A 20,037-nucleotide genomic window follows, 5' to 3' on the forward strand; every position below is an offset into this window, starting at 1 on the left:
AAACATGTAAAAGTATACTCAGATACCACCCCACTTCAATATGTGGTATTGGGGGGGGCATTGGTCTATCACACCAGTTATAATACATTATAAGTGCTTTAGTCACTGTGTGTAGTATTGCTGCAGAAATGCTCAGTCACCACCACACCTGTCACAATGTTGCACAGTGCACAATAATACTACCAATCCACTATAATATGCTTTCTACAAAGTATATTATACTGTGGATTAACCCCCCTCTCCCCCCCCCCCTTTTTAGTGCACTGCACAGCAATACCAAAAAAATTGCAGCCCTTTAAATGACTTTTGTGAACATTAACAGAGCAATTTGTGTCACTGCTGCTGATCTCTAACTGTCCCTAAAGCACAGACTGGATACCTGAACGTATACTGAAGAGACTGTAATAGACCTATACCGACATTGCAGCCCTTTAATTTACTTTTGCGGACATTAACAGAGCGATTTGTGTCACTGCTGATGACGATCTCTAACTGCCCCTAAAGCACAGACTGGATACCTGACCCTATATTGAAGAGAGACTGGACCTATACCGAAATACCAGCCCTGAAAAGGACTTTTGTGGACATTAACAGAGCGATTTGTGTGACTGCAGCTGATCTCTAACTGCCCCTAAAGCACCGACTGGATACCTGCCCCTAAACTGAAAAGATACTAGTAGACCTATACCGAAATACCAGCCCTGAAAAGGACTTTTGTGGATCTTCACAGAGCTATTTCTGTCTAGCAAACTCTCCCTCATGAGCACAGCAGACCTCTCCCTACAAAGGCAAAAAGCGGAATGTGAAATGGCCTACAGTGCAGGTCTATTTTTAGGGTAGGGGGCATGTCCATGTGCTGAAATGTTTCAATTGGCTGTCCCATTCCACCTGACGGCTGTGTCATGGGTCAAAGTTCTCCCCAACGTAAACTAATATGGCTGCCACGAACAACGCCATGTGTTCACAAAATTGGCGGGTAGCGAACAAGCAAAATGTGCCGCGAACCGACCGCCGGGCGAACCGCAAGGCCATCTCTAGTTATGACTATTTGTGTTCTTTTCCTGCACTGCTTCCAGAAGTGACAGTCACTGCAGTCTGTGCCTACAAAACTGGTCTCTTATTGTAGTATCATTACCTTTACTACAGTTTTTTGGATCCTGAGAGGATCTTGCTATTGGATAATTAACAGAATGTGTCCACGTAACCCAAGGCAGTTGGATTAATTTTTCTTGTGTTCTTATTTTACCTTCTCTGTGTGTTATCGATACCTGTGTGTACACAATCGGTTATCTGTAGGATTTTCTGTTACTAAAAATCTGTCACACAGTCCATTAGTTGCTCACAGAAGTCAAAATGAAGACATTGGGCAAATCAACTTCATGTGATCCCTTTTACCTTAGGCTTAATCAAGAAATGGATTGTCAAGGAATCTGCACATGCGCACCTGCTCGGAAAAGCCCGTACATGTTCGGCCATTCTTGGGCAGAGGGAGCATGTGCAGTGACATGATGGTGCCAGGCAGCGCCATTTTTAAATGTATGGTGCCTCACCAATCCTTAAGTAAGACCCCTCCGCAGCCCCTGCCTCTCCTGTACCATGTCCACAGCCTCTACATCTCCTGTACCATGTCCGCAGCCTCTGCATCTCTTGTACCATGCCCACACAGCCTCTGACATCTCCTGTACCATGTCTGCAGCCTCTGCATCTCCTCTACCATGCCCAAACAGCCTCTGACATCTCCTGTACCATGCCTGCAGCCTCTGCATCTCCTGTACCATGCCTGCAGCCTCTGCATCTCCTGTACCATACCCGCAGCCTCTGCCTCCCCTGTACCATACCCGCAGCCTCAGCATCTCCTGTACCATGCCCGCAGCCTCTGCATCTCCTGTACCATGCCCGCAACCTCTGCATCTCCTGTACCATGTCTGCAGCCTCTGGATCTCCTCTACTATGCCAAAAGCCTCTGACATCTCCTGTACCATGCCTGAAGCCTCTGCATGTCCTGTACCATACCCACAGTCTCTACCTCTCCTGTACCATGCCTGCAGCCTGTGCATCTCCTGTACCATGCCCGCAACCTCTGCATCTCCTTTACCATGCCTGCAGCCTCTGCATGTCCTGTACCATGCCCGCAGCCTTGGCATCCCCTGTACCATGTCCGTAGCCTCTGCATCTCCTGTACTGTCAGGATTGTTGGGGAGATTATAAAAAAAATGTAATTATATAATATTCAGTGATATGCTGTACATAGAAATTTTGAGCAGCTTGGCATCCATTTTGTTTTGGGGGTGAGTGAAAGTTCGTATTCTTTTAACCACTTAAGCCCCGGAAGATTTTACCCCCTTCCTGACCAGGGCCTATTTTGCGATTCGGCACTGTGTGACTTTAACGGACATTTGCGCGGTCGTACGACACTGTACCCAAATGAAATTGACGTCCTTTTTTCCCCACAAACAAAGCTTTCTTTTTGTGGTATTTGATCACCTGTGCGATTTTTTGATCATGTGCTATAAACAAAAAAAAAAAAGCGTCAATTTTGCAAAAATAACAATATTTTTCACATTTTTTTATATGAAATTTACCCCCCAAAAAAACATTTTAGGCCAATTTGTTTTCTGCTACATATGTTTGGTAAAAAAAAGAAAATCGCAAAAAGCGTATTTTGATTGGTTTACGCAAAAGTTATTGTGTTTACTAACTAAGGGAAAGATTTTTGTCATTTTTGTAGGTTTTTTTTTTAACGAGTAATGGCGGCAATCTGCAATTTTTTTGCAGGACTGCGACATTGCGGTGGACAGATCGGACCCTTGACTGACATTTTTTGGGGTACCAGTGACATTACTACAGTAATCAGTGCTATACATATGCACTGTTACTGTAAAAATGACACTGGCAGGGAAGGGGTTAACTTTATTTGAGAAGGAGGGGTTAAGTGTGTCCCTAGGGGGTGTGCTTCTAACTGTTATTGGATGTGGCTGTTTGTGTAACTACAGAGAAATACGATCCTGCATAGCAGGACCGTATGATCTCTGCACTTACACAGGGGAGAATGACAGACGGCTTTGTTTACATTAGCCGCCTGCCTTTCTCCCGCTGTACTTGACTATCGCGAGTAAGCGGCGGACATCCGGTCCGCCACTCACACACGCGGGGGGGTCCGTGAACGAGCGGGGGTGGGAGCGCGCCTCCGGCGGCGTGCGCCTGCCCCCGGCGGCGGGCGCTCACCCCCTAGAGCCTGTGAGGGGCTGACTGCCGACGTAAATAGTCATGCGGCGGTCGGCAAGAGGTTAAGTAAGATGTCTTTTACAGAAAATCTTGAAGTTTCAACAGAAGATTTTGTTTTTCTTTAGGTCGTAAATAATGAGGCCCTTTTTAAATCTCATCAGATAAGAGGTCATGGTGGTGCCTGTCCAGGTTCTAATGAGGGTGATGTCATTTTAATCTGTCTATGGTTTGACAATGAACAATAGTTCAGTATATTTCTTTTAGGGCTCATTTAAAACATGTTTAAGGAAACATTATAATTATGTGTGAGAAAAATATTAGCAACAATATTATTATACATGTGTAACATATATACATTTTTAGGAATGCTTTGTATACTATATTTTGTTTTATATAATTGCTAAATTCTAATTACACTTATTTGGCATTACTTACCCACTTACAGAGAATATGTTTATGTAAGGTCCTTTAAGTTTTTATGGTCACCATAAATACTATAGTCCTGCCATAGTGTCTTGACGGTTTGACATATCTGTGAAATTTAGATCTTTTTACCAGATTGAGGTTAAAGGGTTATCTTTGGGAAAATAGTAGAATTAAATTCAATATCCCAAATTTGATAGTAATACAACACTGCCCTCTGATGATTGCTTAATTTTGGGTCCAAGTCATTAAAATATTGGGAATTGAACCCCTTAGTGACGTCAGGGTCATATGGAAATGAGATCCCTGCCCACATTTTAGGTAGCATAAAGTTTTAGTCAGCAAGAGAGGAGGGAAAAAGAATTGAGGGGATCGTGAGAGGAATGGATGCTTTGAAGGGAGCTCTGAGATACTGATGGGTGACATTTGATCCTGAAGCCAGGACAGCGTGACGTCCCATACAACAGAAACTCTGTTTTTTTTTTTTGGTAAAGTATACAATCTAATTTGCCTTATCCATATACTCCTAATTGATCCATTCTCACACCTAAACTGTTAGCATCAATATTTGAATTTAAATCATTCTAACTGCAGTATGATTAATTTAATTTTTCTTATCTTGGAATTTTAAGCTAATTTTGGCTTTAATAAATGGTTCAGTTATGATGTAATTTTTTTATAGTAGATTAACTAAATAGAAGTTTACTTTACCAAAAATATCTGGACTTTTAACCACTTTACCACCGGAGGATTTTGCTGTCTTACGTCCAGGCCACTTTTTGTGATTCGGCGCTGTGCGACTTTAAGTGACAATTGCGCGGTCGTGCGATGCCGTATCCAAACGAAATTTACGTCCTTTTTTCCCACAAACAGAGCTTTCTTGTGGTGGTATTTGATCACCTGTGCGATTTTTACTTTTTGCGCTATAAACAAAAAAAGAGCGTTTATTTTGAAAAAATAACAATATTTTTAACATTTTTTTATATGAAATTCCCCCCCAAAAAAATTTAAAAATCTAATTTTTTTTACATTTTTGGCCAATTTTTTTTCTGCTACCTATGTTTGGTAAAAAAAATCACAATAAGCGTATTTTGATTGGTTTGCGCAAAAGTTATTGCGTTTACTAACTAAGGGAAAGATTTCTGTCATTTTTGGTGGGTTTTTTTAACGAGTAATGGCGGCGATCTGCGATTTTTTTTGCGGGACTGCGACATTGTGGTGGACAGATCGGACCCTTGACTGACATTTTTGACACTTTTGGGGGTACCAGTGACATTACTGCAGTAATCAGTGCTATAAATGTGCACTGTTACTGTAAAAATGACACTGGCAGGGAAGGGGTTAATTTTATTGGAGAGGGAGGGGTTAATGTATGCCTGGTGCTTACTAACGTGTGTGGGGGGAGGTGACTGAGTGAGTCAGGGACAGATCGCATGTTCAGCTATGCTGAACCATGCTATCTGTCCCTGCCTGTCACTTAGGAGATCCGCCCGCTCTGTTTACACAAGCGGGCGGATCTCCACACTAGATTACCCGACGATCAGGGAAAAGCAGCGGCGATCGCCGCCGCTCTTCCCCTGGCCCGACTCCCGATGTGACTGAAGCGAGCGCCGCCTACAGGGGGAGGAGTCCAGCGACGTAGGTCTACGTCGCTGGACGATAACGAGCCACATTGCTGCAGTAGCAGCAATGTGAGCAGACGTCAAGTGGTCTTTAAGGTGCCCATCTAATAGTTTTTTGAAACTATCAATGCTCCCTGCTGATACCACTGTTTGCGGAAGAGAATTCCACATCCTTACTGCGCTCACAGTGAAGAACCCCCTGCGTATTTTAAGGTTAAACTGCCTTTCCTCTAGTTTTAGTGAGTGGCCACATGTCTTATTGTATTTCCTTTCTCTGAATAGGTTTTTCCATATGCTAGGGTTGCCAGTACAATATTTGTCCATTGATATCATATCCCCCCTCAATCATCTCTTCTCCAGAGAGAATAAGTTCAGTGCTTGTAGTCTTTCCTCTTAGCTAATGTCCTCCATTCCCCTAATTATTTTTGTTGCCCTTCTCTGGACTTTCTCCAGTTCCAGCACATCCTTCCCGAGGACCGGTGCCCAGAACTGGACAGCATACTCCAGATGTGGCCGGACCAGAGTCTTGTAGAGTGGGAGAATAATCTCTTTATTTCTGGAGTGAATCCCCTTTTTTATACATCCCAGTATTCTGTTGGCTTTGCTTGCAGCGGCTTGGCATTGCATGCCACTGCCAAGCCTGTTGTCTACCAGTACCCCCAGGTCCTTTTCCATCCTAGACTCACCCAGAGGTCCCCCCCCCAGTGAGTAGCTTGCTTTAAGGTTTCTGGCACCCAGGTGCTTTTTTTATGAACCTTTCCTTTTTATCAGTTCTTATGTGGTACTCACAGGGTTGTTCTCCAGACCCATTAAAATCTACTTTATTAATCACCTTGTTTTTAAACTAGACCGACAGTCAGCAATCTACCTTTCTCTTTCTTTTCAATTATATGACATTTGACTTTGGTCTATTTGATGCTTATATAGTGCGATATTGCATTTGATTTTTTATTTGTCTCTTTTCAAATGAAGTAATTTGTTTGTTACCCTTTGAATATGTACCACAATCTTTGTAAAATTCAGATTTTTCTCTTTTTTTGTTTTATTCAAAACGATAAACAAATTTGACAAGGGAATAATCATTATAAGACTGAGAAGGGGAGGAGGGCATATAATCTCAGCATATAAGTGAACATGCACCAAGAGGTGCATTTACATCTTGAATTCAAACTCCAGCCAAAGACTTTGGTTTTGTTTTGGAAAAAGGAAAAATGGAAAATTGTATACTCACATTTCCGTAATTTTCCTTTCCTGGCGCATCTTCATGGCAGCACTCACTGGGTTGTGACTCCGCCCCTCACAACTGATAGGACTGAATAGCTAAAAAATCTAAAGAGGGACACCTCCCAGCATTCCCCGTAACTATCCTCTACAAAGGAGAAAAAGGGAGGGGTATTTTGTGCTGCTATGAAGATGTGCCAGGAAAGGAAAATTACGGAAAGGTGAGTATACTTTTTTTCCTTTTTCCTGTCGCATCATGGCAGCACACAATGGGAAATAATTCACTTACGGGTGGGTGCTTGCAATATATTTATTTTATTCACAAGAAATGGTTGAGTTAGCTTAAATAATAGCTTTTCCAAACTCGGCCGTAGTTAATTGTGCCGGGTCTACTCTGTAATGTGTCATGAATGTGGATCGGAATGACCAGGTTGCAGCCTTACATATGGTCTCTGGAGATACTCTACAGTATTCTGCCCATGAGGTAGAGATTGCCCTGGTAGAGTGAGCCTTCAGCCCTTCCGGTATTTGCAGGTGTTGGGTTAAGTATGCTTTCTTGATAGCCTTAATTATCCATGATGCTATCGTGGGTGACAATGCCGACTGGCCTTTCTTAATGTCGTGAGGAATAATAAATAGGCTTTCTGTCTTTCGGAATGGATCAGTAGCCACTACGTACGAAATGATGGTTGCTTTAATGTCCAGAGGGTGTGGTTCCCCTTGGCTAGTAAGGAGCTCAGGTAAACTTATTTTCGGGTTCAAGTGGAATGTAGATGCTACTTTGGGAATACATTTTTCCAAAGGTCTTAGTATCACTCTGTCTGAATAAATGATCAGATGCGGTTCTTTCGTCATGAGCGCTTGTAATTCTGACACTCTCTTTGCCGAAGTTATGGCAACTAGGAATGTTACTTTTAGTGTAAGTCCCACAAGGAACTTGACTCTGTAGGGAAAAAAGGAGATTTAGACAGAGCCTCTAGAACTATCGAGAGGTCCCATGTAGGAAAAGTTGGCTTCCTTGGTGGTATAATTTTTAGGCATGCTTTTATAAACTGGATGACTAATGGGTCCAAGGCCCACTTGGTTCCCATCATAGCGGATAATGCACAAACTTGGACCTTGATAGTGCTAGATGCTAGGCCTTTGTCTAGGCCTGTCTGAAGAAACTCCAGGATTTGTGACACTGTAGGTGTCACCGAATCCCATGACTGCTGCTGTGTGAATCTGACAAATGTGTCCCAAACTCTATTGTAGGTGTTATTATTCAATCTCTTCCTTGCTTGCTGCAATGTTGTTACTACATTAAGGGAACAACCTTGGTTTAGGAACCTTTCCCTTTCAACTTCCAATCCATCAGGTGTAGCCTTTCTGGTGCTGGTTGTAGAAATTGTCCTTGCGAGAGCAGATCTGACGTTGTCGGGAGAGGAAATGGTTCTTCTATACTCAGCTGAAGGATGGTTGTGAACCATGGTCTTCAAGGCCAATAAGGTAGTACTCACTAGGAATCTCGCTACTAGCGGCATTGGTGGGAAAATATACCCTAGACGGAAGCTCCAGTGTGCGTGCAGACAGTCTATCCCTGCAGGAGCAGAATGTCATCCAGATAATGATGTATCCTCAAGGCCTTTTCCCTTAGATGGGCTACCAATGACAACAGGATTTTTGAAAAGGTTCTGGGTGCAGTCGATATTCTGAATGGTAAGCTTCGGAATTGGAAATTATAATGGTTTATCGCAAAGCGAAGATATCTTTGAAATGCAGGGTGGATGGGGACTCTTAAAGACTTTTATATTTCATATTCATATATCCATACCCAGTATAGCAGTCTAGAGTCCCCTCTTAATCCCTGAATATATTTTCAGTAATAGTTTTAGAATTCAGTCTCAGTCCCCGTTCACACTGGGGCGACCTGTCAGGCGACCTGGTCACCTGACAGGTCGCCGTAGGTCGCTCGCCATAGAGAAGCTATGGACCCGTTCTAATAGGAGCGACACAAGTCGCTCCGACTTAGAAAAAGGGTCCGGAGCTTCTTTGGGGTGACCCGGAGCGACTTGCATAGACTTCAATGTTATGAAGTCCGTGCCGGCCGCTCCGAGGTCGCGGTGCGAGCAGCGCGCCACGACCTATGAGGTCACCCCCGGCAAGTGGGATCGCCCCAGTGTGAACAGGGCCTGATAGTCTGTTTTTTGTTATGTTGTTTTTATTGTGTAAATGTGTCAAGGATGACATGAAATGTTCTGCCAAAGAACTTTCCTAATTTCCTGGAATAAAAGATAAAATATATATTGGCTTAGATAATCATAGTTCCAGTACCCGGCCATTAATTTCATATTATCCATCATTTTAATTGTCATGTTGACCTACAGTCGCTTATCCTGTCCCGGTCAAGTTGACCACCAATAAGACTAAGTAATCAACAAAGAATGTATTGTGAAATGTTGTGTAATCTTGTATAACCATTTTCTTGGACGTATGCCTGTTATAGGCTACAATGTAAAATTTGGGTATAAAAGGATGTATCAAAAATGTATAAGTCATCACATGCTAGATGCTTGTAAAGCTGTGATCCTTGCAAGAGATACTCTCAGTAAAGCTTACCTGAACAGATGCAAACTAATTGGCGTAGATGTCCTTCATTGAACGACTACTCATAACATCGGTGACTCCGAATCGTGTATTTCTGACTGCATTTCAATCGCCGGTGATAACCCCACCACAGGAGGGACAGCACAGAGGCCTCCGGTGAGAAAAATATTTTTATTTCTCATATTGAAAACTGTCTTTATCTGATGTGTGGTGGTGTGCTGGTTGGGGGGAAGTGCGGCTACGAAAGGTAACACGTTTCCTTTGAATTTAATTGCATTCTGTCTGTGTATGGTTACTGAGATTATTAAATGGTACCAAGGGGAAATACTGTGCATGCAAAATATTATTTTCTAAAAAGTATTTCTTTGATTCTCCTTATTACAAGAAATGACAATATGTATATATAAGTTGTGTAAATAAGGGCCGTTTTTAAGCAGGTACCACTATTTTCTGGAGTGTGTGTGTGGTGTTGAAAGACAAATGTGGAGGTATTAGGGCAGGTATTACCTTAAACCCCAGTGTCTGTATGACCTGCTGAGTGTTCTTTGGATTAGGGAGTCAGAGAAAGACTAGCCTTTATTCACTCGTTTTTGGAGACGTCCAAACGAGCACAGAACAGATTGAGATATCTCGTAATGATAAAGTACCTGGCTGCTGGTACACAGCCGTTGTGATAAGAAATGGAGTTCTTGATCCCGGAAGCTCCAAATATTGTCATTTCTTAAAGTGGTAACGAAAAATAATAAAATGGGAAATGTAATTGATAAGAATGTTTTGCCCATTATGAATGACTTAGGGCTTACAAAAACAAGAGCAAAGAAGTTATTAAAAATAGCAAAGAAAACAGGCTTAAATGTTGCTAAATTGCATCCAGGTGCACCCATCGTTAAGATGATGATGAGTGGTGATCTAGATGCCCTCAAACATCATGTAAAATGGTGCAAAATTATTAAAAAGTGTATAAAGAGGATCCCTCTAAATGGTGGCCACCAGAGGGCTCACTGAGTACGCCTAAAATTGATGCCTTGTTTAACTTGTTATTTAAAATGTCTGATTGTGGGGGAATTGAATGTCTAGCAGCACGGGAAGAAGAAAAAAAAATAGGTGAAGCCCCCCCTATAAAATGTGTTCAGAAAAAGCTGCTTTAACAAATAGATGAGGAACAGTAATAGAAACAGTTTTAATAGAAATAGTTCGCCATAGTTGGCAGTACACTTTGAGGTTATTTTTTATATATAGATAATGAGAATTTACATTTTGCTCATGGGTCCCTGTGTGAAAGGGAGCTCTGGTGTAAAATTTTGAAAATTGGCTACTTGCCAAGAAAGGGTTCAACAGTAAATATCTTCGTTCCTGTTATGGTTATTGAATTTATTTTTGGACAGAAAGGGTTACCGCAATTAGTGTGACCATTGGACCCTGTTGGCACCGAGTCAAAAGTTTCAAATCAGATTAACTTTTTATTTGATTATAGTTTTTGAATGATATTTAAGGGGTGTCCTCTATTGAAGGAGGGGAACCTCTGGTCAGGTTTTTTGTAAAAACACACAAGACCAACAAGTTTTTTTTGTTAGATTGGCACGGAGCCAAAAAGGTTTTAGTTTTATCTGATTTTAGCATACAAGTGGTATCTGATGTCCCATCTTTACTGATGGCCATATCATCCGATGCTACCCACTTTACAGTGAAGTAATGCATTTTTTTTTATTGTCCTAGTGGACGATGAGACAAAGCCATCTTTGTTTCTTGCTTTGTAACTGACCTGGTGTAGAAATGCCCTTAAAAATAGGTAATGGAGGTCAGTATACAGCAAGGATAGGGAAACTTTATGTCCCTTCGAAACTGCAATAAATTAGGATAATTGTAGAAGATCTCCCAAACATTGCCAAGTGTCTTAAAGAAATGGTACAAAAGGTTGATGTGAATGGAGAAAACTCAGCAAGCTACATATATATATATATAGATATGTGGATCTTGATTGATTGTGCAGTACCTGAAAAATATGTGGATGTATGGAACACATTTGCACAAAGTAAATAAATAAATAAGTGTGCATGAATAAGGGATATTGAAGATAGAGGCAGATGGCCAAAATACATATAAAACAAAGATTGATACAATGAAATTCTAAAGGAATGGGTAACAAGTATGTTTGATAAAGGACAGGATATGCAAATGTTATTGGATGTTGTTCAGAAGGAAGGTGAGGATGTGTTGAACTATTGGAATAGATTCAAAGATGCTATATAGAAGCACAGTGATTGGGCGACTGAAAGTGAAGATGACATGAAACGACCTAAAGTGATAAATATTTTTGTAAGTGGATTGTTGTCTGAGATTAGAAAAGAAATGGAGCTCCGCATAGCGGGCTGGAGAATTAAACCTGACCCTGAGTTGGTTGACATAGCACAGATAGCTTGTGAAGTGTTATAAAGAAAGAAAGGAAAAAACTAAAATAATGAATATTTCAACCCTGAGGTTGAGGAAAAGGTTCATAAACCCAGGGGAGTTCCAGTTTCTACAGTACAGGTGACTCCACAAAGAGTTCCCATGGCGGAACACCTTATCCCCCATCAGGAGTAGTGTACATTTCCAATTATGGGGTCCCCCAGGCCAAAAGGGAGAACTGGAGATCGAAGAGGGGCAGTGTAGGACCCCTACAGGAATTATTAAAGGGACAAACAAAAAGCAAATATAAATTTCATTTTGGAAGAATTAACTTCTTCAGTTATGGAAGCATTTAAACAAATCAAGCAATCTTTGCTAATAGTGCCCAGTCTTGGTTTGTCAGACTATAGCAAAGATTTCTATTTATTTTTGCAGAGAAATAAATGGACATGCGAATGGGGTGTTAACACAACACTTCTGTGCCCGACATCGCCCAGTGGGGTACTACAGTTACCCATTGGACAACGTTGCCAGGGGGCTACCTGGATGTCTAAAAGCAGTAGCGGCGGCTGCCCTGCTGGTTGAAAAAGCTGTAGACATTGTATTAGGCAACACTTTGCATGTGCCCCCATGATTTGGAGGCTTTGTTGAATAGTGCCTATGCTAAACACTTCTCAGTACAAAGGATAACACATTATGATTTGATTTTGTTATCAGCTTCCAACTTAAAAATTTAGCGCTGCCAGACTCTGAATCCGGCTACTTTTCTACCGGAAACTGACAGTGAGGAAAGTGATGATTCTGAATACCTAATACATGATTGTGCTGCCTCTATTGATGAAGTAACAAAACCCAGATCTGATCTTCAGGATGAATCCGTTGCTGGTCTGCCTGTATGTGCAGACTTGTTTGTAGATGGCTCATCCCTCAGACGACCTGATGGGTTAACATTAGCTGCTTGTGCGGTAGTAAACGGTGAGAGCCGACTACTGCATACTGAAATTCTGCTTAATTCTAAGTCAGCGCAGGCTGCGGAACTTACAGCTCTCTGCGTTGTATTAGAGCTAGCAGAATGAGATATAGTAAATATCTACAGTGATTCTGCTCATGCTGTGGGTATATTGCACAGCTTTGCACAATTATGGCAGGAAAGGGGTTATCTGACAGCAACAGGAACACCCATTCAGCACAAAGAGTTAATTTTTTAGATTGTTGTCTGCAGTTCAATTGCCCCTTAAAGTAGCAGTAATCAAATGTAAAGCACGTACCGGGTTTAATGACAGTGTATCGGTTGGAAATGTTTTGACTGATAAATATGCAAAAGAAGCTGTTTATTCTTATCAGCCACATGTAGTCCCTACATTTTTTGTCACAGAGTTTCAGATAGACCTTAGTGTTCTTTTGGCCCTACAGGAAAGTTCACCCCACCGATCCACTTGGTCTGCAAAAGGAACTGTTTGCGGACAGGATGGTCTGTGGTGGTTGAATGACAAGCTGATTGCTCCACCGACTCTTTTTCCTTCATTGTTTGCCTTGAGCCATGGGCCTTGCCATGTCTCAACAGGAGGGATGTGTCGGGTTGTGAACAAACAGTGGTGGGCACCAGGTTTTTACACATATGCTGCTAAACAGGTTAATGAATGTGCTGTATGTCAAATGCATAACATAGGTAAACCAGTGCCTACCCCTATGAAACACATTCCGCATACTGAGGAGCCATTTCAAATTGTGCAGATTGACTTCTCAGATATGCCCCCTTGTGGCTGATTCAAGTATCTTTTAGTTTGCGAAGAATGATGCCAGAACAGTAGTTAAGTGTCTTACTAGAGAATTGATTCCCAGGTTTGGTATAGGAGCTGTGATCTCTTCAGACAGGGGTCCACACTTTGATAACAAACTAATAGCAGAGGTAGTAGATATCTTAGATAAATCAGTGTTTCAATTGCAAGCGAAAAATCAATAACATGTGAAAAATCAATAACATGTGAAAAACATGTGGAAAAATAACCAGTGATATAAAATCAAAATTGTCCCAATCTGGTGATATAAGAATCACTAATAGTAAATTGTCCCCAATCACACATAAAAGATTGTGTCAAAAAATCATGACTAAAAATCTTCTTCCATACACATGATAAGGGTGCTGCATGCTCCACTCAAAGTGCTCCAAGTGACTGGTGACAAACTAGCAGCTCACCTCAAGGATAGACTCCTAAGAGTCAGAGCAAGCCTTTAGACAATTCCAATAGCCTACAGACTCTGCCTGTATCCGGGAATCGGCGTGATGACGTAAGGCTCCTCCCCCGTACGCGTTACGTAATTAACTTCGTCTTCGTTACGTAATGCGTATGGGGGAGGAGCCTGTACATCATCACGCCGATTCCCGGATACAGGCAGAGTCTGATGTGTTGATAGCCCGCACAGCTTGATGTGCAATGAAATGTAAGTGTATTACCATTGCTTATATTGAATAAATAGCCCATCCTAGCAGAGAGCACTAGATTCTGTTCTTTATTTCCACACCGCTGCTGCATACATTTGGAGAAAGGAGCAGGAGGAGGTGATTGGAAGACCAGGCTATTGGAATTGTCTAAAGGCTTGTCTTACGCGTTACGTAACGAAGACGAAGTTAATTACGTAACGCGTACGGGGGAGGAGCCTTACGTCATCACGCCGATTCCCGGATACAGGCAGAGTCTGTAGGCTATTGGAATTGTCTAAAGGCTTGCTCTGACTCTTAGGAGTCTATCCTTGAGGTGAGCTGCTAGTTTGTCACCAGTCACTTGGAGCACTTTGAGTGGAGCATGCAGCACCCTTATCACGTGTATGGAAGAAGATTTTTAGTCACGATTTTTTGACACAATCTTTTATGTGTGATTGGGGACAATTTACCATTAGTGATTCTTATATCACCAGATTGGGACAATTTTGATTGATTTATATCACTGGTTATTTTTCCACATGTTTTTCACGTTATTGATTTTTCACATGTTATTGATTTTTCGCTTGCAATTGAAACACTGATTTATCTTCAATTTATTTATGGTCATTTGGCGCAGCAATATTATTAATTGTAAGTTTCACAGGTGTTTGCGTTTGGCACTGATTGTTTGCAGCCTTGTGCACGAGATTGTCTTTTTTCTATATTCAGTAGATATCTTAGGTCTGAAATAACAGTTACACACCCCATATAGACCACATGTTAGTGGGATGGTGGAACGCAGTAATTAAATCCTAAAAAGGTATCTGGCCAAGATGATTACTAATGGAAAGAGCACATGGGTAGAAACATTGCCCATAGCCCTAGCAACCATCAGGACTACCCCTAAGGAGAAGATGTATTGTTTGGACGCCCTCCTAAAAGACTTTCTACAGCTTCTGTAACATCAGAAACAGTAACTTTAGGACTTTAACACAAACGTGTTTTCTGATACTTTTTCCAAAGCAGGATAACCAGTGGACCCAAGTGAAAAGACTCATGGACTAAATTCTGGAGAGTGGGTGTACATCAAGAATCGCACCCCCAGGACCACTCTGTCCCCTAAATGGAAAGGACCGTTCCAGATTATTCTTGTGTCTCCCACAGCTGTAAAGCTAAAAGACTACAAGTATTAGGTGCATGGTTCCCATTGTAAGAAAGCAGTAGCTTTGAACAAACATACAGGCCAGTGTACTGCTGGCAAGGACTTTTCTGTACCTTTACCTCCTAGGTCATCTCCACCATTGACTCGGGCTCGAGCCAGAAGACTATGAATAAGGAAGAATGTCTCTTACAGTACCTAGAGCTGATATGCATCTCTGAGGAATTATCCTGAGTGGAGGAGCCTTGGTGTGGATCACGGTCATGATGTATGAATGGACTCACATGATAAGAAAAGGAGAGACTTACATGTTAACTGGGAGAACCCTTCTATAATTCCTTTGTGGCTATGCAGTTGCAAGCTGCCAAGAAGTTGGAAATCATGAAGTGTTGGATATGCACACATTCACCTATCTCGCATAAGACTTTGCCCTTACTAGGTATACCCAGTACCCTAGCTGAGATAGAAGACGGTGCTCATTTTGGTGATATCAGTGTTAATATGGTTGACAAGGCCATCTCACTACTACTATTTACCAATGCACCAATGAGAATACCAGCAGTATATATTAACTTTACCCGCATTTATCCGCCAAAACTACTTGAGAAAGGTTTCAGGAATACTGATCGAGTGATTGGAGACTCTCAGTGCATGGATAATGCGGATGTCAGGTATTGGTTTGATGGTAAAGATGTTATGTGAAGCACAGATCGATATCAGGAATTACATGATTTCACACATCGCCAACATTTATGCCAGAACAATTTACATAGTTACATAGTAGGTGAGGTTGAATAAAGACAATAGTCCATCCAGTTCAACCTGTGTAGTAGGTGTGTGTGGCTGTAATCATTTCACATAGCCCTTAATGTCCTGATCCTTGAGATGTAAGTCTAAGAGTCTTTTGAAAGCCACCATACTACCCGCAGAAACCACCTCTTGTGGCAGAGAATTCCACAATCTTGTAGCCCTAACAGTAAAGAACCCTCCTCGTTGCCTGAGGTTAAAACGCTTCTCCTCTAAGCGCATTGTATGTCCTCGAGTCCTCATGCAATTCCTTCGAATGAACAGTTTCTTTTCTAAGCTGAGATCCCCATTAAGATATTTATAAATTGCTATCATGTCCCCCCTCAGACGTCTCTTCTCCAGGGAGAATAAATCGAGCGATTGCAGCCGCTCTTCATAGTTAAGGTCCTCCAACCCCCTAATGGGTTTAGTTGCCCTTCTCTGGACTCTCTCCAGCTCCAACACATCCCTCCTGAGGACTGGCGACTAGGGATGATCGAACGGTTCGGGTCCACCATCGGTTCGGCCCGAACATTGGGTGTTCGAGGTTCGGCCGAATTTAGAACTTTTTGCCCAAAAAGTTCGGAATTCGGCAACCAGAACCGACCAAAATGCAATGCTTCAGGAAATGGGCTTTAAAAGCCCGTGATTGGACCAGAACCATTAGCAAAAGCCAATTGAGGGGGCAGGAGAATGCTAGGAATGTGATTGGAGTGACTAGGGGGTCCCTAGACCAATCATTAGTGAATACGCCCCCAGTATATAAGAAAGCCCCCGCCATATTCCTAGCATTGTTATACTGGACATGGAAGAGAGTGGAAGCAGTTCTGTTAATTTTACTTTAAAAGTGTCATTTAGCATTTATTAGTATGAGGAAAGGGATATCTAGTGTAGTTAGAGTGCTCCTTTACACTTAAGTTAGCTTCAGAAATTTAGTTTCTGTAGGGAAAGTGTTAAGTGTAAGGGGACCGTAGTGTAGTGTAGGGTTAACTGACAGTGACTGCTATGGAAGGGTGACAAAACCCTTCCATAGCAGGGTGACCGCTATAGAGAAATGATCATTTCTCTGAGTTGCTTCGGGACAGGAATATGGCTTCTCACCAGCAAGCATTTTTCATGCTGCAGGGGTTGCCACTGCCACTGCTTTTTTGAGGACATGTTTGATGTCAGACATGACATCTGAACATGTGTATAGGGGGTATATATACACATATATGTCTGTATATATACCCCTAGACATATATAGGTGTGATAGTAGCAGAAATAAATGCTTGCGCTAATGAAATCATTTACAGTAATATATTTCTGCTACTATCACACCTATATATGGCTAGGTGTCTATATACATATAATTATGTGTGTATATATACCACTATACACAAGTTCAGATGTTTTGCCTGCCTCAAAAGAACCCAAAAAAATGCCAAAAAAGGGCTAGCGTCAAAAAAAAAAAATGCCCAGGTGTGTTTTTGCTGGCATTTTTTGGGGGGTTTTGGAGGCAGGCAAAACATCTGAACTTGTGTATAGTGGTGTATATACACACATCCATATATTTATATACACACCTAGACATATATAGGTGTGATAGTAGCAGAAATATATGCTTGCGCTAATGAAATCATTTACAGTAATATATTTCTGCTACTATCACACCTATATATGGCTAGGTGTGTATATAATATATGTATGTGTGTATATATACCACTATACACAAGTTCAGATGTTTTGCCTGCCTCAAAAGAACCCCAAAAAAAACGCTAGCGTAAAAAAAAAAAATGCCCAGGTGTGTTTTTTCTGGCATTTTTTGGGGGTTTTTGGAGGCAGGCAAAACATCAGAACTTGTGCACAGTACCACTATACACAAGTTCAGATGTTTTTCCTGACTGAAAAGAACCCAAAAAAATGCCTGCTATTAAACCGGCAAGGTGTTACAGCAGCAAAGCCAACCTCCTGTGCTGAAAGTTTTCTAATACAAACAATCTTTTTTTTATGGTTCTGGACATGCTACAGAGCTGAAACTTCACATGTACACTTTTTAGACCCCCCCAGATACTAAATCCAAAGTAAAAATCAAAAAATCTCTTTTTTTTTTTAATTTTTCAATAATTGGCTTTTTTTTTTTTATCAAAAATGATGATTTTGTGTCTGGGGAGTCTAAAAGGTGTACCTGTGAAGTTTCAGCTCTGTAGCATGTCCAGAACCAGAAAAAAAGATCATATAGGTGTTAAAGGAGGGTCCCACATCCCTGTTCTACTGAAAAATTATCTTTTTTCTTTCATGGTTCTGGACATGCTACAGAGCTGAAACTTCACATGTACACCTTTTAGACCCCCCAGATACTAAATCCAAAGTCAAAATCAAAAAATCTCTCTTTTTTTTTTCAATAATTGGCTTTTTTATCAAAAATGACAATTTTTAAGAACTTTTTTTGTGTGATTAATAGTTAATGGGACATGACCCAGAACCCTAGGCACTTTTTAGGGGCATTTATTGGGTTTTAGGGCTTAAAAATTGTGTTTTTTGATTATTACCGAAGTTCGGGTCCCATTGATTTCAATGGGGTTCTGAAATCCGAACCGAACTTTTGGGAAATTCGGGTGTTCTGGTCGAACCAAACTTTTCAAAAGTTCGATCATCCCTACTCATAACTAGAGTTGAGCGGACACCTGGATGTCCGTGTTCGGCGGGTTCGGCCGAACTTTAAAAAAAAGTCTCGGACTTTTGCCAAACTTTTCCCGGACACCGAACCCCATTGAAGTCAATGGGGACCCGAACTTTAAGGCACTAAAATGGCTCTAAAACACCAATGGAAAGGGCTAGAGTGCTGCAAATGGCAGCAAAACATAGTTAAGAGCATGGAAAGTGCTCTGCAAACAAATGTGGATAGGCAAATAACTTAAAACAACAAAAAAAACAGAAAAATAAAACAATGTTCTTCATCTCTGAAGGACGAGGCCCATATGGAGTAGGAGGGAGGTTGAGGTGGTGGTGGATGTGGCGGTGTCATAGGCCTGCGCAGAGGGTGTGCCGGGTGTACCTGGGCACACCCTAATCACCTAGGGCACATAGCATTATCGCTCTGTTTGCCAGTGAGGAGATGGGAAAGATCTCCCTCGGACCTGCTCTGCTCTATTTCTCTTTGCCAGCAGGGAAAGTAATGTATCGGGGCCATGTACATGTAGGCAAACACATGCATGTGTATTTAAACTTTGGGGTGCACATCCTAATGCAATAGGCTGCGCACACCTATGGGCGGTGTAGGTGGAAGCGGCAGTGGAGAAGGACCAGGGCCGGATTAAGAGCATCATGGGCTTGGTGCTGAGGATTTTGAAGGGCCTTGAGGACCGTGCCTTGGCATGCACCCAGAGGAGGAAGGGTGCAGCCATGCATGCCTAATTCCACATGGGATGCTGTCTCTGAAGCCCATAAACACATCCATGCATCGGCAACTGTCCCTCCTTGTCCAGCCTTCGTGCTGTGTGGGGAGGTTCTGAGGGAGCTGCCTGGGGAAGCGAGCATAGAAGCCAGACTTCTGTGTTTACAAGTGACAGAAGAGCGGTAACAGTGAATATGGCCAACCTGGGGCCTATATAAAGGTAGGGGCCTGGAGCTGCAGCTCCAATAGCCCCTACGTTAATCTGGCCCTGAGGAGGACGAGGTAGCCAACGCTGCTTCTTTTCACAAATTTGAAATGAGGGTACACCCCAAAAGAGTGAGAAAGAGCAAAAATGGAACAATGGCTGGGTAAGGTCGGTATCCATCGCTATTCTGCACAAGGTACAGAAAAGTCCCGTGGGATCCATGCCTGGTTCATTTTAATGAACGTGAGCTTGTCCACATTGTCTCTGGACAGGCAGCTGCGCTTGTCTGTGATCACGCCCCCAGCCGTGCTAAATACCCGTTCAGATAATACACTGGCTGCAGGGCACGCCAGCACCTCCAAGGCGTAAAGGGCAAGCTCAGGCCATGTGCCCAACTTGGAGACCCAGAAGTTGAAGGGGGCAGACCCCTCATTCAGTACGTCTAGGCGTGTGCACACATACTGCTCCACCATGTTGGTGAAATGCTGCCTCCTGCTAAGAGGTTCCATATGAGCTGCTGGTGCTGCTGTTTGTTGTGGCGTGCAGACAAAGCTTTTCCACATTTCGGCCATGCTAACCCTGCCTTCTGAGGTGCTGGCGGTGCCCTGGTTGCGTTGGCGACCT

The sequence above is a fragment of the Pelophylax lessonae genome, assembly GCF_965119305.1.
Source record: "Pelophylax lessonae genome assembly, chromosome: 6".
Classification (NCBI taxonomy): Eukaryota; Metazoa; Chordata; class Amphibia; order Anura; family Ranidae; genus Pelophylax; species Pelophylax lessonae.